Below are 26,983 nucleotides of genomic sequence, written 5' to 3' on the forward strand. Positions count from 1 at the left end.
AATCGATGCGCCATTAGTATATAGTAGTGACGCACTGCTTCCATGGTGCGCCATTAGTATCAATCCTATCTATAGCCCTTTTCCTAGTAGTGTCTGATGGACAGGGATACACATTCATTAGATGTGGGCAAGGGCATGATTTTCTAGCCATGGATTTGTTGTTGCGCGAGCAATACATATCCTCCCTGGCCCGGTGGTGGTGGTCGGGACAGCGTTCTACCACCAGGCGGATCAGTGCTCGAGCCACGGACTTGGCTCGTCTATGCAGATTGCTCGACAATGGCCGTCGGCAGTCACTAGATCACGTGACCTCCGATCCACTGGGATGGAGGGGGATTACAGGTGTGGACAACCCAATGGTGGTGGTGCCGACCCTGGCCCATTGGCTGATGCCAGGCTTTTTCTGCTGCGGCTTGAGCACTGTGAAGTAGATAGTTGGCGATGTCTCATGGCTTGGATACCGAGGCGGCAACCCTGGAAGGCGGTCGTCATGGGTGGCTCTCCGGCGGGCACCATGGCGATAGTGGTGACTATGTCTCTTGGTCACGTGGGCGACGAGAGGTATAGTGGCGGGTGGCTCAAGCACGCTCTGTCTTTGACAGTGGGGGCGCCCCGATCCGGATCTAGGGTTCTGGGCTCGCCGCGCTTCTCCTGAAGACCTCGTGGTGACATGGGGGAGCTATAGAGTGAAAGCTCTGTACTTTGTCGCCACCATAGGCGACGCTCGCGGGCGGCGCTTTCTTCCTGAAGATGTCGTCGTGGTGCTCCTCTTCGTGTCTGGGTTTCGGGTTAAAACCTTTGTCCATTTGGACTCGGCAGCGGTGACGCTTTGCGCCGTTCTCCCTCCTGGGGGCGTTGTCGTGGAGGTTAGGTGTAGTAGGGCATAGCACAACATTGATCTGAGAGCTTCCTGTGTTTTGCATGTTCCGTATTTTTAGGGATTGACTTTGTAAGAAGGATATCTCACCATCTTGTATCACTCAGTCGTGTATTCTGTTCGGTTGTTGCTTTATATATAAAGTGGGGTGGGGCTGTCTCGAGCAATGCATATCCTTATGAGTACTTGTATAAAGGATTTGATTTTTTTAATTTATTTAGGATCATAAAAGGGTTTGATATTGTTCTATGGCCATGCAAACCCCGACCTGTGGCAGTGCCATCTTAGGTCTGGTACAATGTTAGGTGCTTAAAAAGGTGTTTAGACAAATAAGCTAGGTTTTTTCAAAGTACCAGTGTCTATTTTTAAAGAAGAGACATTTAATATATAAATAAGCATTTGTGTTTAAGAAAAGACCGATTTATTTCTCGAAGCACCTCCTGTAAGCACCTTGCATCGTACTAGGGGTTAACATTCAGCCCAAGTACAAACATTTTCTGGTCGTTCCAACGGAGCGATTTACACACACTAGAAAAATAATAAAAGCAGTCTCATCCAATCTTGTCCCCGCAATTCTAGCTTCTTGCAATGCGAGAGAGATATGCGGCAATGCATGAATAAATGCCACGGAGAGTAATTAGCATTACTAACTGGTTTTAGTTTGGTAACTCCCCATCCGACGATCGAGCGACTCCCCTTCTTGTACCTCTTGCCGTACGTGGACATGGACGGCGACGCGAAGGAGCCGAGCATCGTCCACGAGCTGGTGCCACTTCCTCTACTCTTCTCCTATCTATTGAAGAGGAAACCAGCGCCGGCGCCGGCGCCGGCGGCAGTTCTCGGTCCACTCGGTCGGACCGAGCTAAATCCGGATCGGAACGGCAATGTTATCGGTCCCAAACGGGGCCACCCTGAGCCCTATATATATCCGGCCGATCCAGCCGAACCGCCGCATCAATCAATCGCAGCAGACGTGATGCCGCCCAACAAGGTCCAGCCGCCGGGTCCTGGCCGCAGGGGGCTCTTCTCCTGCCTCTACAGCGGCGAGCGCGAGGAACCCTGTAGCTTCAACTTCAAGGCCGCCGGCGGGGAGTGCGACGCCCCCCCTGACTTCAACTTCAAGGCCGACCTCCTCGACCTCATCCCCGACTTCTACGAGGAGGCGTTCGACCGGCTGCCCGTCGACGACTTACCGGACGCCGTTGCCGATCAACTGTACAAAACCATGCGCGACGAGCCGACGACGGCCTCTCCCTCGGCTTCCTGGACCCCGTCTCCAACATCATCCTCAACACCATGGCCCTCCTCCCGCGCGACCACTTCCGGCCAAACGAAGAAAGGCCCGCCAAGAGGATCAGGAGGTCCAAGAGGCTCGCCGGCATGGCAGTGGCACAGCCCAGGGATAGCTGGTCGTCCGGTAGAACCATTGGGCCGTCCTGCCGCAGGGTTACCTGGCGCAGAGTAGCTCAGGCGTCCTGCCAGGCTCTCGTGAGGTTCATGACGAGCTACTTCGGATGCATCAGTGAAGAACAGGCCACCCGCTATCTCCACTGGGCGGGCGCCGACCTTGCCCGCGCCGTCCTGCTCGTCGAGCACGATCTGTACGTTGCGGAGCTTGTGCTCCCCGACCCTGCCTCTGAGAGGACTCAGGCCGCCCTCAGGTGTGCCGCGATCCACGTGTGGCACTCCGCGCCTGACGTCCTCGTGCGGCTCCAAGCGTCGCCCTTGCCCTATCAACGGCTCCTCGCCGCCGCCCCCTTCCTAAAGTCGGGAGGGCGGAAGCTCACCGTCGATGATGTCAACACCATCATGGATCTGCTGCGGTACCAGGACGGCGGACCCCTCGACCTCCAGGTGAACTTGCTGCCAGGCGGGAGGGAGGTAGTCGTCTACTGCCGGAACCTCAAGCCTGATGAAGGAACGCTTGAGGTTTCCAAAAGCACAAGCTCCATGGATGGCTTCGACATGGTCACCATCAACGTCGAGCGGCATGGCGTCCACTTCGCGTCCTTGCGGTCTCCTAGAAACAAGAGATCCATGATATCAGCCTGTCTGGCAAAGGCCACAAAAACCTCCCAAAGGCGCGGCTTGGTGGACAGCTGCAACAGTGATGCGTGTGAGTACACCGAGTCTCTCAAGATGAGGCTCCACGCCATGATCCACGCCTTCTATGTCAAAGTCTTCACCATGCTACCCTCCACGGGGCTCCGGCTCATCCGCGACATCATGTTCGCCGGCCACTGCTATGGACCCATGGACCCCATCTCTAACATCATCCTCAACTCCATTTGGCACAACATAGTGTGCCCGCTCCCACCAGCGGACACTGAGATCCAGGTGTACGACATCCTCGACACCCTCTCCTTGCTTCGTGTGGAGGTCCGTTCCTTGGAAGGTCTCATCGCCAACGTCCGCGCAAACTCTGAGTCTGGATCCTCCATGCAGCAGGCGATGGAGCACCTCTGTTGCAAACAATGTGACTTGACCAAGGAGAAGCACACACTGCAACAATTTGTTGCCGCAGCTGCAGCAGCTCGACACCCACAACCCGCTGCGCTAGGATCATTCCTGGCATCCCTGACACCCGACGTGCTGGTTGACCTACGACGCTTGCTTACTATTGGTACCAATGGTGTGATATCTCATGAATCTCTTGATCAAATAGAGCGCATTCTCTGAGACATGGCACCACCGTTGGCTCCCGAACCTCGAAATGAGGTGGCCCAACTTTGCAAGGAGGCTAATGAGATTCTTCTAGAAAAGAGATCATGGTATAGGAAGATGCAGTCCTACATTTGCTCCGGGCTCACAGAAGCGCTGCAGAAATATGCCTTGGAGCATCCTCAGGTACATCAACACGGATTTCATTTGATTGAATTCATCGTCATTTATTTAATTTGGTACACATGTGCATATGTATTCCATACATCTCTGCATCATTTGACCTAGCTTGCTGCTACTTGTTTTAGGAACCAAAGTATGTGCCGAGTGTTATCTGTGGCGTGGAGTCCGCTTCGGAATCCTTGGGCAGGGACTGCTACCACGTTAATTTTGTGGCTGCTCCCAAATCAGGGGTCCATAACCAATTTTTCTTCGCCCAGGTCAATATTTCGTTTCCTGATGAGAAGACAGAACCAAATTTCTGCTGCCCTCTACGCCTCACACACACCGGTAAGTCCCCGTTCCTTGAGCAGTTGTATATGCAGGTTTTTGTTTTCGTCTGGTTTTTCGTAAATTAACTGAGCAATTCTCTTCTTCTTAATTAACCAATAAGGCAAAAGTTTTGACTTTGTTTCAAAAAGAAATGCAGGTTTGAACATTAAAGAGGAGAATTTTTCCCCTGCTTTGTTGAAAAGCCTTATGATTTCTGTTACGACCTTTTCGTATTTTGATCTTACGATGCTTATTCTTGTTTTTCTGCAACCAATGATGCTTGCTTGTTTCGTCCAATCATAGGAAAGGCCTTATGCTTTGTCGAAAAGCCTTATGCTTTCTGCGATCATGTTAACTCTCTTGTTGTCCTTGAGTTAATAAAATGGCTTGTGCTTGCAGCTGAGATCATGTTATCTGGCCTAGCAAATTCGGTTACATATGCCTTGTGTACGTCTCTGAATCTTGCTATGCATCATATAGGCTAAGCTATCGATTAATACTACTCAAATATATGTAGCAGTTTCGATATAAATTAAAACATTTGTGTGTTTTTGCAGCTTTGCTGCTGACCGCGTGTAGAAAACTTCAGCATCTTAAGATGTTTTTGGGATACACTTTCTCTAGCAGCCTTTATTGTGTCAAGCATGGTTGCTTAAAACTGTCTTTTTTTGTGGTGTGCTCAGTGGAACCAATGCAAAATAGACATGGTTTGCCGAACATTTCACTTGGAAGAATCACTGCCGGAGCTGTTTTCTTGTGACTGATACATAATCAATTCTGGTTTTGGTGACAGGCCGTTGCTTCTATGGAAAGGGATCCGCGAGGAAGCTTGTGTATCCAGATTCAACAAACTATTTCGAGTGTGATGGTGATATTACTAACGGTGGAACAATGAACACAGATGGAATGCTAGACACAGATTTCATCTTCGATTTTAGGAGAGACGTGCAATTTGCAGATGATCTGAGAATATATAGTGAACAACAGAAGTTACCGGAGTGTGATGAGTATTAATTTCAACAGCAGTAGCAAGCAATGTTAGGTCTTGAACCTTATTAAGCCTGGCATAGAAATAATATTATTATGCTTGTAAATACTTCTGTATTCCATCTTGTATTTAATCACCAGCACAAAGCACCTTTGTTTTTCTTTTGGTCGGGGGAGGTTCAATTTATTTGTTCTCACATCTGTAAGAGCAGACACGCGAGTACACAACATCACAGTTCTTAGATGTGAAGTTAAAGGGTCTGTTTAGGACACATCTAGATGTGACATAGTTATGTCACATCTAAGCTGATGTCCACTCTGTTTGTGGTCTATTTTTTTTGTTCTAGTTTTTTCTGTTTCTTGTTGCTGTATTATATATTTGTGGGAGCTTAGATATGACATCCTTGAAAAACATCTAGATGTAAATTAGACAAACTGGAAATTAAAAGTCTTTGAACAACTCTAGCTGATCAGCCGTATTCATAGCCTCCAAAAACAGTTTTGCGGACCCTCCAAAGAATATTCAAGGTTGCAGAGGCTGTGCGCAAACTCAAGGTTACCAAGCGTGTAGCTTCATGAATTTCTCTCTCCCATTTCTCCTATATCTGTGCACTCCAATCGATCCTCAGTCTCATAGATATAAGCTGAGCATATGGCTGGACCTCCTAACGGTTGCAAATTTCTAGGATCCTATCCCATTGGTTTGTGAGATATTTGCCATTCCTTTCCAATACTTTGAACTAGTTTGATCATACCCGGTGACTGCATCTAGCATGATATCCTGACATGCCAACAACAAAGCTATGTTCTCCTTGTTGTGTACTCCCTCGGTTCCTAAATATAAGTCTTTTTAGGGATTCCAATGGAGACTACATACGGAGCAAAATGAGTGAACTACACTTCAAAATATGTCTACATACATCCGTATGTACTCCTTATTGAAATCTCTAAAAAGACTTATATTTAGAAACGGAGGGAGTAGTTTGCAACCCGGACCTCTTCCTAGAAGCTTAGAAGGCATGGAATTGATCCTATTCCGTTTCTTCAATTTGATCGCTTCATCGATTTGCTCAAAGTGGCTATAGACCGGGGTTTTATTTTATTTTTGTCGGTAAAAAAGATGAGATGGGATACAATACAATTGTACAATATAGTAGCTAGTGATCTGATTATTGAGCTCTGCGACTCTGCTTGCCTAGCCAGAGTATTAATCTATCGCTACCACTATTGTACAATTTGGGTGCCTGTTAATCCCTTATTATTTTGGATTTTGGCTGCCTATTAACTGTACTTGAGCACAGAAGTGTAATGTGAGTTTCAATACTCTGGCTAGGATGAATTTGCTTAGCAAAAGGGGGAGCCAAAACATTCGGAAAAACTAATAATTGTATTTATATGCTTCTACTACACCTATAAAAGGACGAGAGAGGCAGATCCAAACCATCTCAGCCGTCCTATTACGCAATCTAATGGTCCAGAGTCTCTCCATGTTTAACGCTAACAAGCCATCAATCCATCAGCGCTAATCCTGCCCGCCCTTCGTCAAAAAAGAAAACTGCCCCGCACGTCCGCAACACCTTCGCCTGAGCGTCGCTCCAATCGCCCGCTCCTCCTGCGCGTTGCTCTAATCGCACGCGGCACGACCTCCGCCGCAAATCCTCTACTACTCCTCTATGGCTGCTCCGATCCTCCACTCCGCCGCCGTCTGCCTCCGCTCCGGTCCTCCACGCCGCCGTCGCTCGACTCGGCCTCCGCCGCCGTTGGTGAACTCTTCCTCCGTCGCTGGCGCTCAACTCGGCAGGGGCCGCATGCCCCAGCCTGGGACTGCCGATGCGGACGCCTTACGCCATATGGTTGCTGGCTTCTGCCAACGCTTTACGCCCTGCGGTTGGCCGGTTGTTAGCTGCTGCCGACGCCTTAACTCCTGCTCCTCCCTATCCCCGTCACCGGAGGGATCCCCGGCGCGAGCGCCTCCTCCTCCACCTAACACGACCCCCTCAGCCCGCACAACGTCACCCACGCCCCCGTCGCCGGCAGATCAGATGGCCATGGACCCTGGAGGCGGCGACCTTCAGTATGTTGTGATGGGCCACGAATCTTCTTCCTGGTTCGATCTGTGACGATTTCTTTTCGTTCCTTGATCCCTTTGCAGGTTCTGTTAACTCCATCTAAAGGAGTTCGAGTACAATTTCATTTCAGAGAGAGCTGGTATAGATCTCTCCTCTTTCGCTGGTAATTCATTATCAATATGTAGCATTTTGGGGATACATTTTGTTTTAGGTGCTATGCTAGAAATGCTTAAATACAACTTCAGGTTTCAGTTGCGGTTTATGCTCATTGGCCATTTTCTGGACTATTGATCCATGGAGATAGAGTATGTTCTGTATGAAAAACATCATAACCAAATCTCATGCAGCTCCATGTAATTTGCCTTGTTGCCCTGCCCGCCGTCACCCGACGAGCTCGCCTCCGCTGAGGCCGCTGCCATGCGAGCCTGCCGTCGCCGTGCGAACGGGCTTCTGCTGAGGCCGCTGCCATGCGAGCCTGCCGTCGTCGTGCGAACCGGCTTCCGCCGAGGCCTCCGCCACGCGAACCCGCATCCGCTGCACCCGTACGACAGTACGACAGCAAGTTTTTCTGAAAAAGTGCAGATCCAATAGGACCGTACGTAGTATTCATTTATCCATGATGTTGGCGCTGTAATCAACACTTGGGGTGCACCGATTGCACTACTTGGGGTGCTTTGGGGCTAGGTTACAGCGCTGCTTTGGCATTGTGCTTTGTATGCCTCGAATTTATATTATTTCTCTCTCCCTGATCAAGATTCTAGCGGAGTGTGGAGGAGGAATGTGTAGGATTCTGATTCAGCTGTTGTAGAATTTTGTCGCAATAGCTTACTGAACAGTTTTTTTATCATGCTTCTTATTCTCCATAATTGATTCTAGAACTTCTCTCAGGGTCTGCTCTGTACTGTGGACACTGTGAGCACATGATGTTTGTGGTAATATTCCTAGAAACAAGTGATTGACGCAGATGGTACTCATTGATGCATCTCATGTACTGTTTTCTTATTCTAACTTAGTTGTTAAGTTGTTATAAATGTTAACTGATTCAGAAGTTACCAAAGGAGCTCTAGGTGGGGTATTTGAATCATAAAAGATGGTCCTTTTTCCAATCGAAGTAACACTTCAGCGACTTTATTTCAATGGCATATGTTCTCATTGGTTACCTGAAATCACTTTGTTCTTGCGTTTTACTTCACTCATTGAGAGGTTACATATAGATCGATTTCATCATATTTTGTATTGTCATAAGTGATTTAATTGGCTCAAGCTGTCGGTATCCGTCGAATAAGGTTCTATAAATATTTTAGGCAATTACGTCTGTGTATCTTTGCCAGACTAAGTTCCATGCAAAAGAATGCACATTTTGCTGAATTTCTTGCAGATTTTTAGTCAATTAAACACATGGTTATACAGATGTATGTTCGGTATAATTGTTTATAATTCTATGATCCCTATCCGTTGAGGTTTGGCAAGTTATAAGAAAATAGGTACAATGAAATTCCATTAATTAAGCTTTCTGTCAAACATTTCATGTCACTAAAGGTTCCGAAATGATGCTTGTCTAGAGGAAGATAGTAGCATGGCTTGTACATTAGGTCTGTAGGAACACAAGAGGTATATGAATATTCTCCGTCGTCACTGATCTTAATTCCGAAACGTTGCTCACTGATCATCATATGAGCTGCTAGCCCGCGCGCACTAGCTAATTTTTGTTCACCCTTTCTTCCCTATAATCTTTCTCTCTGCTTTTACTTCGCGATCCTGTAGCTATATATTAGGATGATATGCTGAGCACATATAAGATCGTCACAAGCAAGATAGCTGGACTATGGAGTGCCTAGGGCAGTGGTAATTCATAAATTGCATGATGTTTAATGAGAAGCATCTGAGAGTACTAATGTCCAGTAGTAAGATATGATTTTATAGGTGATCAAGCCAATATAAGTGTACGTGCATCCCCTTTTAGTACAGATTTATAAAAAGTATGATATATGCTATGATATTTTCCAGAACAGTTTGGCCCTTGATCTTGAGGCACTCATGTCTATTGCTTTTCTTCCTAGAGAAATACATGTCTATTGATTATTATTGGAATTGGTTTGAAGAAACAGAGTATGATCTTCTTTCACAAGTAGTGATCATAAAACAACAGGGAGAGGCGTTTTAGCTCCCGGAGGGTGTTTCAGCGGTGTGCTCGAGGACGAGTGTTGACAGCGCGGGTGTCCGATTTCCAGCGGCGCAGACATGGCGATGGATTTCTCCATCTCTCCGGTAGACAGGTCAGAAATCCCCTTCTTGGACAAGAAATCTTCTTCCATTTACTATCCAGCATCAGAGAGACCTTAGAGCTTTAGTTCAACGCGTGCAGGTTGCCCATCTTCCCGGATGAGGCGGCTAGCGTGGTGTCCCTAATGGATTTGATTGCGGGCGAAGAGGAATCCGCCAATAGATCTTGTGGGGCTGTTGTCGCCGGATTTGCGCATGGCTCATCTGGGCAGTTCATACGTGGTGTTGTGTGCAGCAAGGAGAGGACTGTAGCTACCGGTGGCGCCGCCATGTCCGGTTTCAGTGAGAGCGAGGGTGACAGCGCAGATGCAATTGACCAAGCCGACGACCAAAGCACATATTGATGAACACCAAGAGGCTGTGATTCAAGATCTAGTTATGGAGGGTCTGCTCAATCTACTACTTGCAAGGTGGATCCGCAAGCCCCTGGGTGGACTTAGAGGTAATAGGCATTTACTTATAAGAGGTAAATGGTCTGTAGCAAAACCAGAGTTGCAATGATGTCTTGGTCATTGTAGTTTCATATGATCCCCTGAGGCATTGTCAGAGTAGCCCAGCTTTTTTGTTTTGGTTGCCTGGACTATGAAAAAGTAAATAGAACTGGAAATGTTGTGATGGATATGAGTGTTGTAGTTGTACTGCCATGTGTTGGATCTTGCATTTCCCCTGAATTAGTTTCTTGTTACAAAAAAAACTAGACAGATGTACAAAAAATGATTGGTATTTCATATATAAGAATTTTGCTTCATGTTGTTGCAGAGTAAGAGTCGGGAATCAGCCAACGGATAGAGCCCCATGCCCAGAAAGATTAGGCGCGCTGGAGGAGACAATTCGAGGGCATGCAGATAAATTGGGGGACCATGTAGTTGAGCCTGCTATTGGCTTAACATTCGACTCCTTGGGGGATGCATATGATTTTTGCAACCTTTATTCGTGGGAGCATGGTTTTGGTATCAGGTAAGACATGCCATTTTGCTTGTTTTTCGTGGGAAACACATCTATGGCAAGTGCACACATAGTTTTCAATGTTTCAGTAAAGAGTCATCCATCGGGCATGAAGCAGTAGAACCATTGACTGAAGATTCCTTAGTTTACACACGATGTCTGACGAAGTGTGTCACTGCTCATGGAATTTTCAGAGTTAGAGTAAGAGGTCATCGATCCAACAGAGTTAGAATATTCATCATTTAAAATTAGATTGTAGGTCATGGACAGTGTGTGAACATGTATGCTAATTGCCGACTAAATTTTCGGAGTAAAATATGACGTAGATTAGAAACACATGATTTCGTCATGTCATTGTAGAGCTTGATTAAGTTTATACAGTACATTTTATGGAGTATGCTAACTCTCCGCTGCACTGAAATTACAGGACACCCTGTCCCAGCGGGCTCGGCACACTCTCCGCTCCGCTGAAATTACAGGACACCCTGTCCCAGCAGGCTCGACACTCTCTGCTCCGCTGAAATTACAGGACCAGACACTATGTCTGGGACTGGGAAGAATTGGTGCACTGGAGCAAATGATTTAGGGGTATACAGATTAGTTGGGTGAGCACGGTGCTATTGGGCTAACACTAGACTCTATGTAAGAAACCTATGGTTTTTACAATCTTTATTCATGGAAGCATGGTTTCGCCATTAGAATATTACGGGAAAAGTAGGCTTAATGTCGGGAAGACAAAATGTATGAAGGAAGTTTTCTGCGGATGGTTGGGAGAGGAGAGTGGCACAACAGTGGTGGCAGGAGGAAGAAGATAGCTCCATCCATCAGTTGGCCGAGCTCCGACGTCCTCACGTCAAGCTTGGCTTGGAGTGCTGACAATGAAGCATTCTACATGGTATGCATCCACATCCACTTCATCTACTAGACGCTAAATCGAGTCAATGGACCAGTTGGCTAGAATTAGAAATTAACTGCGTGTATTTTGTGTTCGCGCCTCCGTGTATTTTGCTGGACGCTTAGTGTGTTCATCGCTGGGAGGAACTATCTCTAAATTACTTGTTATTATTGCAGTGTAGTAGCCAACGTGCGTGTGGACTAATGTTTAATTATGTGAGATTACCCCAAAATGCCTGATGCTGTTAAGCTGCAAAACGCACCTTCGTAGATAGACTGAGAACCTGACAACCAACGTTTTTCCAGCATTTTATTTTCCCCAATGATGTCTTTCCGACTTTTTTCCTGTGTACTTGACAAATCTTGCATGTGTTGGTTGTGCATGTAAAAAATAAAGGACCCCGATAACTGCCACACGTGTGGTGTATCGGATGGTTGTGCCGAACGTCCTATGTGGCACGGAGACGACCCTGCCCACACGACCGCGTCCGGGCGCGCGCAGCCACAGCCCGCACGTCCGGTGCAGCGCGATCGCCCCGCACGAGCACGTCCGGGCGAGCGAGCACGCGGCCCGCACGATCCGTCTCGGCCGTCGCCCCTCCCCACCTGCGAGCCACACGCCCCGCGTGTCAGTAACCACGCGTCCCGCCGCGATTGACATGGTTCGGACCCTCTTCAGTTGCCATGTTGCTCAACTGCAGTTGCCATGTTGCTGAACTACAGTTGCCATGTCGGACAACTACAGTTGCCATGGTTGCTCAACTGCAGTTGCCGTCTTAGGTCAAGTGCCGGATGCCATTTTTGGGCAACTACAGTTGTTACCATATCGGACAACTACAGTTATCATGATTTTGGAAAACTTTAAGAGTTGCCACCTACTAACACTGGACAGTTGCCATGTAGCACTAAAAAACATGACAAAAAACATGTTGCGGGTAAAAAGAGAGTTGCCATCTACTTACAAGCACGCTAGGGTAGTTGCCATGTATCCTGCAAAACACATGGCAACTGATGGCTTTTGGTGTGTGGGAGAGGAGACGGGAGGGCAGTTGCCATGTATCCTGCAAAACACATGGCAAACTGATGGCTTTTGGTGTGTGGGAGAGGAGACGGGAGGGCAGTTGTCATGTATCCTGCAAAACAGATGGCAACTGATGGCTTTTGGTGTGTGAGAGAGGAGACGAGCATGTGGGTGACGGTGGTATCTTTAGGAGTTGCCACCTACTAACACTAGACAGTTGCCATGTAACGCTGCAAAACAGACGTGGCAACAATAACATGTTCGGGTAAAAAGAGAGTTGCCATATGTTTACAATCACAAATAGGGCAGTTGCCATATACCCTTCAAAAACATGGCAAATGACAGCTTAGGTGTGGGAGAGTGGGTGAATGGCAGTCGTGGGAGATGTGAAACAGGAGTGGTGCGTGGCGTGCGGGCGCGACAGCAGTTCCATCGCACACCCCGACTGGTGAACGTTGGCCGCGGAGAGAAAACAGGCGTGTGGGCGAACTCCCCCACATGCCACACACACGAGTGGTCCTACGTGGCACATAAAATCAACCTTTTTATGCCAAGATTCATGCAAAAGGCGTTGGACGGTGATGTAGGCGTGTGGGCGAGTTGGCTATCGCCCACACGTATGGGCGTTAACATTTCCGAAAATAAAACCTCTACCCATGGACTCCTGTTGTGAAGTTTTAGAAGACGCCCGATACATTTTAGGGGGCTCATGTGTAAAACTTGTACTTGATCTATCTGTATGTGACATCTACCAGTTTGAACTAAAAAATCATTAGTCATGGGACGTAAGGTGTCGATGGAGGTGGTGGGGGCAGCTAGAGTACCACGGGCGGCTCCGTTTGTCCCAATGTCTGTACCAATGATGGCGTCAGGAAGGAAGCGCGCACATTGAGTGATACTGTTGTGTGGGCATCATGTACTGTTTTTATAATAGAAATACGAATCGAATACCAAGCCATGCCCAAATCATGAGGCACCTGTGTGGTCTAGATTGCAGGAGCATCTGGACCTGGGAGCCGAATTGCATTACCGATTCTAACTTTTCTCTAAATCGGAAGAATAAGACACATTTTAGTGTGTTTGTTCATTCATTTTAGTCCATATGTAGTTCATATTGATATATTCAAAACATGTTATATTGGTGAATGGAGGGAGTATTATTTACACCTTCCATGCGATTTAATTTTTCTTTCACCCAAACAAATACTATTTTTTGGTGAAACAAATGCAGATGAAAAACTATGTAGAATCAAACAACTGTGTTAATAATCATAATTATGTGTGGAGTTAAGACATGCGTTGCACGTGCAAGCTTACTAGTATTATAAAAGTGCACATATCTTTTCTTTTGAGATGAAAAAATGCACATATCTTAGCGGGTGCTGCGTCGGCAAGGAATATGGGCCAGCGACTTGAGGATCTGAATCGCGGGTTGGCCCATACATATCAGACGCGCGGGTGTGTCCCGTCTGCTGTTAACACTACAGCCGCATGCATACATATACGTACGTAACGTACCCATCGATCGTCGTCTTCCTCCCACAGACCCTGACGGCCACCGAACCGAGTCAGCAACCCTAATCGATCCTGCTGCCGGCCGAACCGCCGCATTAATAGATCCTGCCGCCGGCGGAATCGCCGCCTCATTCGATCGCAGTCGCAGCAGACGTGATGTCGCCCAACAAGGTCCAGCCGCCGGGTCCCGACCGCAGGGGGCTCTTCTCCTGCCTCTACAGTGGTAACTGCGACCAACCCCCTAGCTTCTGTTTCAAACGCGATCTCCTCGCGTCCATCCCTGACTTATACGAGGAGGCGTGCGACCGGCTGCCCGTCGACGACATGCCAGCCGAAGCCGCCGACCAACTAATCTCATCCATGGGCAAATACGGCCTCTGTCTCGGCCTCATGGACCCCGTCACCAACATCATCCTCAACACCATCGCCCACCTCCCGCAGGACTTCCGGGCAAACCCACCGCTTCCGCATGACTGTAAGAGGAGGAGAAGGTCCAAGTGGTTGGCTGGTGCGGCGCGGCCAAGGGATAGTTGGTCCAGCCACATTGGGCCAACATGCCGCAGGGATACCTGGCCCAGAGATGCCGCACCATCCTACCTGGCTCTCCACAGGTTCATGGTGAGATACTTTGAATGCCTCAGTGAAGAACAGGCCACCCGGTACCTCCACTGGGCGGGCGCTGACCTGGCCCTGGCCGTCCTGCTCGTCGAGCACGATCTATACGCTGCTGAGCTTCAGCTCCCTGACCCCGCCACTGAAAGGACGCAAGCCGCCCTCATGTGCGCCGCAACCTGTGCATCGCACCCAGCGCCCGACGCCCTGGTGCGGCTCCACACGACGCCAGTTCCACTAGAGCGGCTCCACGCCGCCGCCCCGTTTCTCAGGCCAGGAGGGCCAAAGCTCACTGTCGACGACGTCAACACCCTCGTGGATCTACTGCGGTACCAGTGCAGTGCCCTCCTTGACCTCCAGGTGAAACTGCTGCCAGGAGGAAGAGAGGCCATCGTGTACTGTCGGAACCTCAAGCCCGATGAAGGGAAGCTTGAGATTGCAATAGCACGAGCTCTGTGGATGGATTCGATGTTGTAAGCATGAAGGTCCAGCGTCATGGGGACCTCTTTGCGTCCATGCGGTCTGATCCTCAAGACAAGAGGTCCATGATATCGACGCTTTTAGCCAAGGCCGCGAAAACCTCTCGAAGCCGTGGTTTGGTAGAGAGCTGCAATGGCGATGCATGTGAGTACACCGAGTCTCTCAGGATGAGGCTTCATGGTGTAATCCACACTTTTTATCTCAAAGTGTTCATCATGTTGCCCCCCTCTACGGGGCTCATCCGCAACATATTGTGGGCTGGCCACTGCTATGGCCCCATGGACCCTGTCTCCAACATCATTGTCAACTCCATTTGGCACAGCATAGTGTACCCGCTACCCCTCTCTGAAATCAAAGAGTATCACATCATCGACACCCTATCTATGCTTCGAGTGGAGGTCCGTTCCCTGGAAGGCCTAATGGCCCTCGTCCGAGGAAACTCTGAGGCTGGCTGCTCGACACAAGGGGTGATGGAGCACCTCTCTCGCAAATGTTGTGACCTGTCCGAGGAGACGCACACCTTGCAGCAGTTTGCTGCCGCAGCCGCAACCGCTCAACACCCACAGCATGCTGCACTAGGGCTATTCCTCGCGTCCGTGACGCCCGATGTGCTGAATGACCTACGGTGCTTGCTGACCACCGACACCAATGGTGTGGTCTCCTGTGAATCTCTTGGCAAAATAGAGCACTTACTCCGACAAAAAGCAGTGACGTTGGATCCCAAACCTCCCAAGGTGGCCAAATTGTGCGAGGAGGCTAAGGAGACTCTGGTAAAAATGAAGTCATATTATAACAGAATGAAGTTATACCTTGGCTCTGAGCTTGAAAAGCTGCTGCGAAAATATGCCTCTGAGCATCCTCGGGTACGTGGCTTTGCTTTTATTCATCCTTGTATACATATCCATTACATCTCACTATCAGCTGCTTCATTTGACCTTGTTGTTGCTTGTTTTACGAACCAAAATATGTGGTAAGTGTTATCTGTGGTGTGGTGGATGGTTCCAAATCCTTGGACAGGGAGTGCTACCACGTTAATTTTGTGGCTCCTTCCAAATCAGGGACTGCCGGTAACCAACTCTTCTTCGCCAAACTCAACTGGTTGTTTCCTGGTGAGCAGCCAAAACCAAATTTCTGCTGTCCTCTACCCCTGATATATACTGGTAAGTCCACATTCCTTCCAAGTAGCATGTGCAGCCATCTAGGTTTAAAACATTAGAGATTTTTTTTTCTGTTTCACTGAAAGATCCTTTTGATTTCCATTCAGGACTTTTCTTCTTTAAATCCTACGATGCTTGTTTGTTTCATCCAATCATAGAGATAGCTCCCATAAAGAATTACTTTTATAGGGGCACGGAGTGCACATTCAATGTCGTTTCACGATTCAGCATCATGTTCCTCCCAATTTAATTGGTACACCATTTTCAATATACTAGATGATACCCCGCGCGTTGCCGCGGAAATTCTTGGCAAATTTTAGAGATGTGATGAATTAAGAAAGAAAAAGTTAAACTAATAATGTGAGTGTAATAGCTGGAATATATGAAATACTATTTAACCGGCATCAAATATAAGTACTAATGTGTAGAGACTACTCCATATTGTTCCGAACAGGGCTTTATTTATATGTCCTTTCTGATTTTTCAGTCAACATTATGAATTTTCCAAGCATCAAAATGAATCATAATAAATCAATTTTGGTTTTGGTGACAGGCCGTTGCTACTATGGAGAGTCAACCGCGAGGAAGATTGTGTATCCAGATTCAGCAGACTTTATTAACAGTAATCATGATATTACCGACGATGGAACGGCACACACGGACGTAATACTGGACGCTGATTTAATGTTCGATTTTAGGAGTGACGCACAGTTTGCAAACGATATGAGGAAATACTGTGAACGTCAAAAAGAGTTGTCGCAGGAGGTTGATGAGTATTAATTTGAGAAAAGTATACTTTTCGTCCCTCAATTTTTCACAGAGTTTAGATTTAGTCCCTCAACTACGAAACCGGACAATTTGCATCTCGAACTTTCAATACCGGACAGAATTCATCCCTTGTATCAGCAGACCAGGTTTCACTGCTGACTTGGCATGGATTTTGACTGGTTTGACCGGTCCACGCCAACATGGCAAAGGAGCCGGCAAATCGCTCCTCACATTGGCAAATTAGCTTGCACCGGCGGCGGCGCTCTGGAATCTGGACGAGGCGGGTGCTAGCGGGGAGAGGCTGCGCCATGCCTTGGAGCAAGCCGGGGTGTCCGCGCGTCTGGGAAAGCAAGCACGGGCATGCGGGGTGGCCGAAGCTTTGCCGACTACGACGGGCGGCGCTATGCGGGCATCGAGCTAGATGGCACGGGGAGGCTTGGGGAGACGGGAGAAACGACCAGGGGCTCACCTATAGCACGCACGCGTACTCAGACGCGGCGCATAAGCACCTGAGCGACGGCTGCGTGGACGGCAACCGGTAGCAGAGCACGGGCTCGCAGCGGGGTGAGCTCGTGGATCGGGAGGACGCGTGAGGCTTAGGTAGGACCACGGGGAGCTTAGGAAGCCGACAGGAAGAACCGGAGCTTGCAAGAGGGGGAGATCGCAGCACGACGACAGTCACCGAAGTCGAGGAAGACGATTTGGGCGTCAGCGATTTAGGGCCTCCGGCGTTGCTTCCTGTGGTGTGGTTTACTACGACGGCGAGGTGGAGCACCTGCACATGGCGAGTCGTGGAGGAGGCCTATGCCGCTGCGGGCAACCCGTGCTGCTCCCGACAAGCTGCAGCACGATTCCCTCCTGCTGGAGCAGCAACAGGGACACCCAGCCGGCACAACGACAGAGACGTGCGTGTTGTAGAGCCCCTCAAGCGCTAGCTCGGCGTCATAACCGCCGGCGTCCTGGCATGCCACCACAGCGCTTGTGCAGCCGGTGCACTATAAGTGCTCGTTCAAATGCCCATTAGAGAGAGATAATAGGAGGGAAGAAGAGATAGGATCAGTAGGACAGAGAAATACGGCTACTTGGACTATGACCGGTCAAAAACATGCCAAGTCAGCTTAGAAACCGCTTTAGTTGTGTCGAGGGACAAAATTTGTCCGGTATTGAAAGTTCGAGATGCAAATTGTCCGGTTTCGTAGTTGAGGGACTAAATCTAGACTCCGTCAAGAATTGAGGGACGAAAAGTATACTTTTCTCTATTAGTTTCAACAGCGGGAGGAACTAGTATTAGGCCTTAACCTTATTAAGCCTGATGTAGAAATACTACTGTATTAAGATTAAGCTTGTTGTAATACTTCTGTATTATGTATTCCATCTTGTCCGAACCTTCCTTGTTGTCTGCGATTATGTGATGAGCTGAAAATTTCATTGTTTGACGGAGGTTCATTTTATTTCTTTTCATCTGTAACAAGTTTGTACCGACTTTGTTGAACGTGCGCCTGCCTAAAGAGTAGAACACCTGGCCGCACACTCTTTTTTGCATGATTAGTTAGGGGCCACAAACATTGTGTTATACAAGAGTATATGCATAAATAAACACTCAATCCGATCCATATTAATTGTTGTTATGTATTCCATATTAATTGTCGCCAATTAATATGGATTGGAGTGAGTATATAATACTCCATCCGTTTCATAATGTAGTGCCAGTAGATTGTTTGAAAACTCAAAGTATGCTAATTCATGAGCCATCACATTGGTGCTTGTTCAAAGATGATAAGTAGTGGCGGACCCAGAATAAAATTTAGCCGGGACCAATATTTAAGCTCTAAAACTTTTACCAAAAAAGGATTTCGTCCCTCTTTATAAATAAAGCAAAAGCACTAAAAATTTAGGTACAAATGCAAGCCTACTCAATCAAAATTCATAAAATTCAACTACCAGAAATATAAAAATACATTCGAGAGACATAAAAACTCAGCCTTGAAGTATTCCACTTCCTTTTTCCAATTTTAAAACATGTCTTAGAGTAAGGACTGTTCTTTTCAACTCTGGATTTTCCAACCAGATTCCGGGAAACTGCCCATAGATTCAGCTGCCAATGGAATCAGACATCCAGTCTTTTCAAAGATTGCAGTCTAAGATTGTTTTATGAGTTGTGTGGTGAAATGTCTATAATGCCCTGGACCGAAATTGTGCGCCGAGTTGGTAACATTGAGTTGTGTTGAACTGTTTTACCCTGAATATTGAGTTATCCATGCAGTCATCGAGATCACAAGAATCATCGCAAAACCGCGGATCCATTAGTGAAATTACAACCAAAAATAGTACGGTGCGGGTGGCTTTTGTAATTATTGTTATTTTCTAGAATTAATGATGATTATTTTTCGTGTGTTTTTTATTCACTGGCTCTTAGAAGAGAAATTAGTGAACTTTGCCGGAGTGTCACATTGCAGAGAATGGGTTTTCAGAAAGTTTTATTGTTCAAGTGCTAATCAAATGATTCACCTAATTATGAGGTTACTTTTTTTGAAAAGAAAAATATATTAATATCAAGTCGATACCAATTATGAGGTTAATTTAGGACGAAACAAGTTTTGACGTGCATTCTATTGAGCACCTCGTGTGCACCATTCTGCCGAGCACACACAAGGAAGATATGGCCACGCCATGGTATGAGCGACGTCGAGGGGCGAGGGGCGGCCTGTGGCACAACATGCACGAGAACAACGGCCACGAGCATGCTTTTCACGACACACCAGCTCGCCCTCCTCCTCTGTAAACTGGTCTCAGATCCACGACACTAGCGGCTGGAGTCGGCCTAGCCCCGGCGAGAGGCAGGAGTCGTGGGATGGATCCAGGGAGAGACACAGAAGAGCCTCTTCGAGGAGGTCCCATGCAATTCTGCAACACTGCTGGAGCCTAGCAGGAAATCAAGCCGTGGGGGAGAGGAGCGGTGGCATTTGTTATATAATTAATCCCTCAAACAAGGATATTGCCCCGAAACTAAACATTTTTTTAGGGACGTAGCAGAAGAGTAATGCTAGACACATGGAGAGAAGGTTTACGTGATTCACAGACTAGCAAACGTGGGAGCTTGGGATTGGAGAAGGGGGGAGGATGGGCCCCACCCCGCCTGAAGATCAGGGGGAGATAGATTAGTTAGAGAAGAAATATCCGTAACAACTCCGTAATAATCCTTGCATCTAGGATTATTGGTAGCAGAATTGCTGGAATCGTAGGTTTTTGGCGATTTTGAGATACATTTAGATTCATGGGTTTTGGACGATTTTGAGATACATTGCTATTCTGGCATGATTTTCCAAGATTCTCGGGGAAGAATAAAGTTCTTTTCTGTTTATGATTCTCCATACCCATATTCTGAAATGAACTGGCCGAGCATCTTGTTATTTTTTTTTTCAAAAATGCTCCTAGATATGAAAAGAAGTATAGAAACAATAGCCCACATCTGTATATACTATACTTTAACAAATCATATTATTTATACCATAGTTCTTTGAATTCCCAATATTTTTCAGTTTTTGTGAGGAAAATCATGACCAATCAAATGAGCTACATGCGTAGTTGCTCTTTGTCTACATGGTAAATCGGCTCGACTAGATATGAAATAAATAATCTAAACTCAAAAGAAAAAAATGCAATCCTGTTGTTGCCACTGCCGCGTGCATACTTATGGTTCGCTGTTGCACCATCACAGGGACACGGCTACTTTCCCGGTGAGGTTCCCTTGCGGGGAGTCGTCGAGGACACACCTCGCCTCAGATTAGTGCGGTGGCCTGGCCTAAGATCGGTTGCCTAGAATGGGTGGAAAGTTGATGTGTGTGGTGGTGCTATCTCACTCGGGTTGTGGGTTGTGTTGGCCACCGATGGGTCTTCCTGAGGGTTCGCTCTCTAGATTTGGTGCCGCTCGTTCGGGCCAGGTTGCGGAATGTAGCCGAAAGGCTCATTTGTAGGTTTTGGGGATCTCATTCCGGCTAGTTTGCCTTCGACAGTGAGATGTAATATATCGACAGCGGCTTGTCACAGAGGGTACGGTTGTGCAGCAGTGACTGTGGGATTTGTAGCCCAACGCATGTAGCTGTTGGGATTGCGGAAAATCGGTTGCGACAACACATATTTGAGTCCGATTTGATGGTGCTTCTTGAGTACCCGGTCTCGAGCTCTGGGCTGAAAACCCTAGGTCTCGTCCAAGTCGGTTATACCTAGCAATGGCTATGTTTTTGAGCCGTTACCCTGTTGAAGACATTGCTCAAATATGGCAGGACTTGTTCTTTAGTGTGAAAACCTAGAAGCTGGCCTTTGGTGGTTGGATTCGTGATGATGGTTCTTGAGCGCTGTTTTCTTCTTAAAGGTGTTGTTGTTAAAGAACCTTCTGTGTCCCTGAGGTGTTAAAAGATGGTTGGTCCGGATACGGTCGTTATCGTAGTTTCTCCATCGTAGTTTTGATCGCTTTAGGTTTTCTGTCCTCGTTTAGGCATAGCTTTAGTTTTGTATTGTGTTTGTGCCCATTTCATAATTTATTTTGAAGTCAATAAAATCCACCTTTTATCAAGGTTGCTCTTTCACCATACCTATGCGGTCCTCACCTGCTTCCTTTCTTTGTCGTTGTGGGAGTGTCGTCGACAGGTCGACAGGGGGTTCGGAGCAGGAAGCCTTGTAGCCTTGTAACCAGGAGACACGCGGATCGGCACGATAACTCTGGAGCCATCATTGGAGCACAGAATTTATCTTTAGGATTTATTTGGAGGTGCCAAAGAAATCTTCTAACTGTTGCGAGATAACGTATTTTCGTTGGTCGGAGAGAGAGGGGGCATGTAAATAGGACAGGAGATGTACTAACTGACATGTTAGCTTTGGAACACGTCGACGCCGTTGCTTAATTTTTGCTATAGCTGCTAGTCGAGTCCTGCACATGCACAGAGCTGAGAACACAAAGTAATTTTGTCTCAACTACGTACGTACATAACGACTTGTGAGGTCGATCGACAGGTTCCATGCAACTTCCAGGGTTATGTTAATTATATATACTCTACAGCTTGTATCGAAATGCAGCAACAGCAATGCCATTAATTGGCAATCTCAATGCTTGAGTACGTCAGACCGTCATCAAGCTAACCGTACTGCGATAACCTACGTATCTATATGTATCATGATCGATCCAGCCCAGCTGAGCATTAGTTACAACTTTACAGGAGAAGCAAACAGCAAAGCTAGCCCAGAGTAGGTAGTCATGAGGTCGAAGACGGGGAAGAACAAGAATGTTCTGATGGTGGTGGCCGGCGTGCTGGCCGGGCTGACCGTCTTGTTCGGAGTCGTCGGCGCCATCTTCATGGGGGTGGTACGCACCGCCCGTATGCTAGATGGCTTTCTCGGCCGGCCGGCGGTCTTTGTGACGTCCGGCCATAGCTGATCTTGCTTCTTCTTAACTGTGCGTGTTTCCATCCATCCGTTCATTCATGCAGACAGCGGCTCCGCGTCCGGGCAAGGGCAGCGACGCCTACTGTACCTACAGGCTATCGCCGGCGTTGCCCTGTGGTCTCCTAGCGGCGGCGCTGGCGTTCATGACGCAGATAGTCGCCAGCGTGGCCATCGGCTGCTGCGGCTGCTGCTGTGGGGCGTGTCCGACTCCTAAGAGCATGGTTGAACGCGTCGTCGCCGTCCTCTTGTTCATCTTCTCATGGTATGTAGGTGATCAGAACGAGATACAATTGGAGTTCTATTGATTTTTTCTTCAAGAGTCAATTTTCTTCATGTTTGACTAGTTTCTAGACAAAAAAATATCAGTATCTACAATACCGAGTTTTCAACTTTAGATTCATCATAAAAAAGTATTTTCATAATTAATTTCTTTGATATTCAAGATGTTGATATTTATTTCAGAATTTTGGTCAAGCATATAAATATTTGACTTTCAGAAAAATTAATGCATCTTATATTCTAGAATGAAGAGAGTACTTGTTGGTAGCGGCATCTGTATCCGAACTTTAGAATTTATCTACAATTTCCACATGTATAGCCCTTCACATCCATCAATATATATCTCGGGGGCTTGTTCATTTAAGTATTAATTTTTGCGGTCTATATTGCATGCATGATTTCAGGTTCCTTGCCCTTAAAGTGGTGGTAATATTTCTGGTGGGTGCAATGATGATCGGGCCTAATGCATCTGTTAATTTTAGTGCCGGCAATTGTATTTCACCAGGTGTCGGAATCTTCATGGGAGCCACGTGCTTATTTTTTCTAGTTCTCGGCCTTGATCTCGGCGCCTACGCTCTGATTTAGAAGTCTGGCCACCAGCAAGCAGCTATACCGACCGTGATCCTCCTTTAGTGCCAACCGCCCCGTGTAAAGTTGGTGTCCGGCCTTCTCCTTCTGCATGGGCAAATAAAGTCTGAAACACATATATTTAGATAATAATATGATAAAAGTACTGAAAATATATAATTTATTATGTTGAACAATATTTTTTAAACATAAATAGCATAATGGAATAAAAATTCTCATGGTTGTTTGCGTATTGAGGTGGGCTTCTACTATGCATGGCTGCATGTTGACGGAGGTCCTTTCCTCATATGTATGTTGCATGTTGCGATGACATGTTTGCTTGTCGAGAGAAATATGTAATTGAAGGCTAGCTATTTAGATATAGAAGATTCATAGTATGTCATCATTTCTTTTTGTCAATGAAGTCTTTTGTGGGGATTTCGTGACAATTGTCATGATGTGGGATTCATGAAGCAATACACACTTGAAGGTTCTACATACAGGATTCAAATGAGGAATTTACCTAGGTTCGGACCCTCTGCCTAGAGGTAACACCCTACTTCTACCGAGTGTTTAATCAAGGCTCGTAGGACAAATTTTGTGGCAGTACAAGTATATGAGCGAATCTCGTTTGTCATTTCCTGCCGCGCAAGGGTGCCCTAGCCCCGCCTTATATAGGTCGAGGAGGTTGGGCCTAGTTGGTCTAATAGTACATCCGCCCTAGTTGGTCTAACAGGTGCATTCATCTAATGTGGTTACGCTCGGTTTAATGTGTTGTAGTAACGCTTGGTTTATGGTGCTAGTGTCTTGGAGAGGAGTTTTTTAATTTTTAGCTTTAGAACCAAATCCACAGACGGTATTTGGCCTTGGAAACAGAAGCCAACTTGTGCCGCAGAGGATGCCAAGTCCGTCCTTACCTTGGGTGTTACCGAGTGGTCTATATCCCGGGGGACTGTCGTGCTTTGAAGATCTCTGGAGTTGCCCAATATTGTACTGCACATGAGTTTTTTCTCCTGTGGTTTTATTATCGGGACATTCACTATTTTGCATCAGGTTTTTTTTCGGTTTTTTTCTCTTTTTTGTCCTTTTACTTCTTTCTCTTTTTCGGTTTTCTTTGTTACTTTCCTCAGTGTCATCGATTTTATCTGGTTTTTCCTTTTTCTTTTTTACTTTCTATCTGGTTTTTTCCTTGCGCAACACATTTGGATAAAGAGGTTAGCTTCCAATCTTCATAAGAAGTACTTCCGTCCGTTTACAAATATAAGATGTTTTGTATATTTTAATATGAACTATATACTGACTAAAATGGATGAACTATTTTAATATAGACTACATACGAACTACTCCCTGCGTCCCATAATATAAGAACGTTTTTACACTACACTAGTGTCAAAAACGTTTTTATATTATGGGACAAAGGGAGTAGTAAACGAATTAACAAACACACTAAAATATGTCTTCTAGGAAAATACTTTCTCGCGGTTCCACTTCCAACAGAATAAAAGGAAGAAAAACAGTTCGAGTCCTCTTCTAAGGAAACACTTTCTTGCCGTTACAACAGAGCAATTTACACGCGCCAGAAAAAGAATAAAAGCGCTCTCATTCCAATATTGTTCTCGCAATTATTCTATCAGTTTGTCAAATTCACATCTAGATGTTATTTAAGAATATCACATCTAAGCTCCCACAAGTATATAATGTAGCAACAAGAAACAAAAAAAAAACTAAGAAAAAATAGACCACAAACAGAGTGGACATCAACTAACTATGTCACATCTAGATGTATCCTAGACAGACCCTTATTCTATCTTCTTTCCATTACTTAACCTGCATGCGAGGAAGAAAAAGCAAGAGAGATATGCGGCCATGCAGGGATAAATTCCACGCAATTAGCCTTAACTGGTTTTAGTTTGGTATAACTGCCAATGAAATGATGGACACAGGCGGCCACTATCCCCGTGCGATTCCTCTTCTTCTACGTCTTGCCGTGGACATGGACGGCGACGCGAAGGAGCCGAGCATCGTCCACGAGCTGGTGCCACTTCCTCTACTCTTCTTCTATCTCTTGAAGAGGAAACCAGCGCCTGCGCCGGCGGCAGTTCTCGGTCCGCTCGGTCAGACCGAGCTAAATCCGGATCGGAACGGCAGTGTTATCGATCCCAAACGGGCCACCCTGAGCCCTATATATATCCAGCCGACCCGGCCGAATCGCCGCATCAATCGCAGTCGCATCATGCCGCCCAACAAGGTCCAGCCGCAGGGGTCTCTTCTCCTGCCTGTACAGCGGCGAGCGCGACGAACCCCATAACTTCAACTTCAAGGCCGCCCGGTGAGTGCGACGGCCCCCCCTAACTTCAACTTCAAGGCCGACCTCCTCGACCTCATCCCCGACTTCTACGAGGAGGCGTTCGACCGGCTGCCCGTCCAAGACATGTCGGACGCCGTCGCGGATCAACTATACGAAACCATGCGCGACGGCAGCCTGTCCCTCGGCCTCCTGGACCCCGTCTCCAACATCATCCTCGGCACCCTCTGTAACGCCCTCGATGTGACTATATCTCCCACGTGTCGAGGCACGACTTAGAGGCATAATCGCATTGAAGGCATATGTCGCAAGTGAGGTAATCTTCACACAACTCATGTAATATAATAAGGGAAAGAGATACATAGTTGGCTTACAATCGCCACTTCACCCAATTACATGAATAAAGCATTACATCAATCAGATACAAACAAGGCCCGACTACGGAGCCAAAATAAAAGAAGAACCACAAATGCGACAAAAGGCCCCCGATCGACCCCAACTGGGCTCCACTACTGATCAACTAGAACGAAACAACACAAAGGGCAAGATCTTCATCGAGCTCCTCCTTAAGCTTGGTTGCGTCACCTGCTCGGTGACATAGGCACCTGCAAACTGGTTTTTGAAGTATCTGTGAGCCACGGGGACTCAGCAATCTCGCACCCGCGAGATCAAGACTATTTAAGCTTATAGGAAGGATGGAGTAATGAGGTGGAGCTGCAGCAAGCGACTAGCATATATGGTGGCTACAATCGCAAAAAAGAGCGAGAAGAGAAGCAAGGCACGGTCGTGAAGCTAGTAGCGATCAAGAAGTGATCCTAGAGCAACCTACATCAAACATAACTCCAACACCGTGTTCACTTCCCGGACTCCGCCGGAAAGAGACCATCACGGTTACACACACGGTTGATGTATTTTAATTAACGTCAACTTCGGGTTTTCTACAATCGGACGTTAACAAATTTCCATCTGCCCATAACCGCGGGCACGGCTTTCGAAAGATAATACCCTGCAGGGATGTCCCAACTTAGCCCATGACAAGCTCTCACGGTCAACGAAGGAATAGACCTCCACCCGAGACATTCCGATCAGACTCGGTATCCCGGTACAACAAGACATTTCGACAGGGTAAAACTAAACCGGCAACACCGCCCGAATGTGCCGACAAATCCCGATAGGAGCTGCGCATATCTCTTTCTCAGGGCACACTCAGATTGTCCAAGGTACGGGTAGGCCAGCCCAGAGTTGCCCCTGGTGGCCACCGGCAGCTGACAGGTTGGACCAACACTCAGAGGAGCACTGGCCCGGGGGGGGGGGGTAAAATAATGATGACCCTCAGGAGCGCGACTCCCAAGGGAAAAGAAAAGCCTAGGTGGCAAATGGTAACACCAATGTTGGGCATTGCTGGAGGAGTTTTACTCAAGGCGAACTGTCAGGGGGTTCCCATAATAGCCCAACCGCGTAAGGAACGCAAAATCCGGAAACATAACACCGATATGACGGAAACTAGGGCGGCAAGAGTGGAACAAAACACCAGGCATAAGGCTGAGCCTTCCACCCTTTACCAAGTATATAGATGCATTAATTAAGTAAGATATGTTGAGATATCCCAACAAGTAAACATGTTCCAACAAG

General features: G+C 47.1%; 2 pseudogenes; both read left to right on the plus strand.

The window, feature by feature from the left end:
• Positions 1-1,851: 1,851 nt before the first annotated feature.
• Positions 1,852-5,044, plus strand: LOC123101122 (uncharacterized; annotated as a pseudogene).
• Positions 5,045-13,783: 8,739 nt separating this feature from the next.
• Positions 13,784-16,773, plus strand: LOC123101123 (uncharacterized; annotated as a pseudogene).
• Positions 16,774-26,983: the final 10,210 nt, after the last annotated feature.

The sequence above is a fragment of the Triticum aestivum genome, chromosome 5A, assembly GCF_018294505.1.
Source record: "Triticum aestivum cultivar Chinese Spring chromosome 5A, IWGSC CS RefSeq v2.1, whole genome shotgun sequence".
NCBI classification, from domain to species: Eukaryota; Viridiplantae; Streptophyta; class Magnoliopsida; order Poales; family Poaceae; genus Triticum; species Triticum aestivum.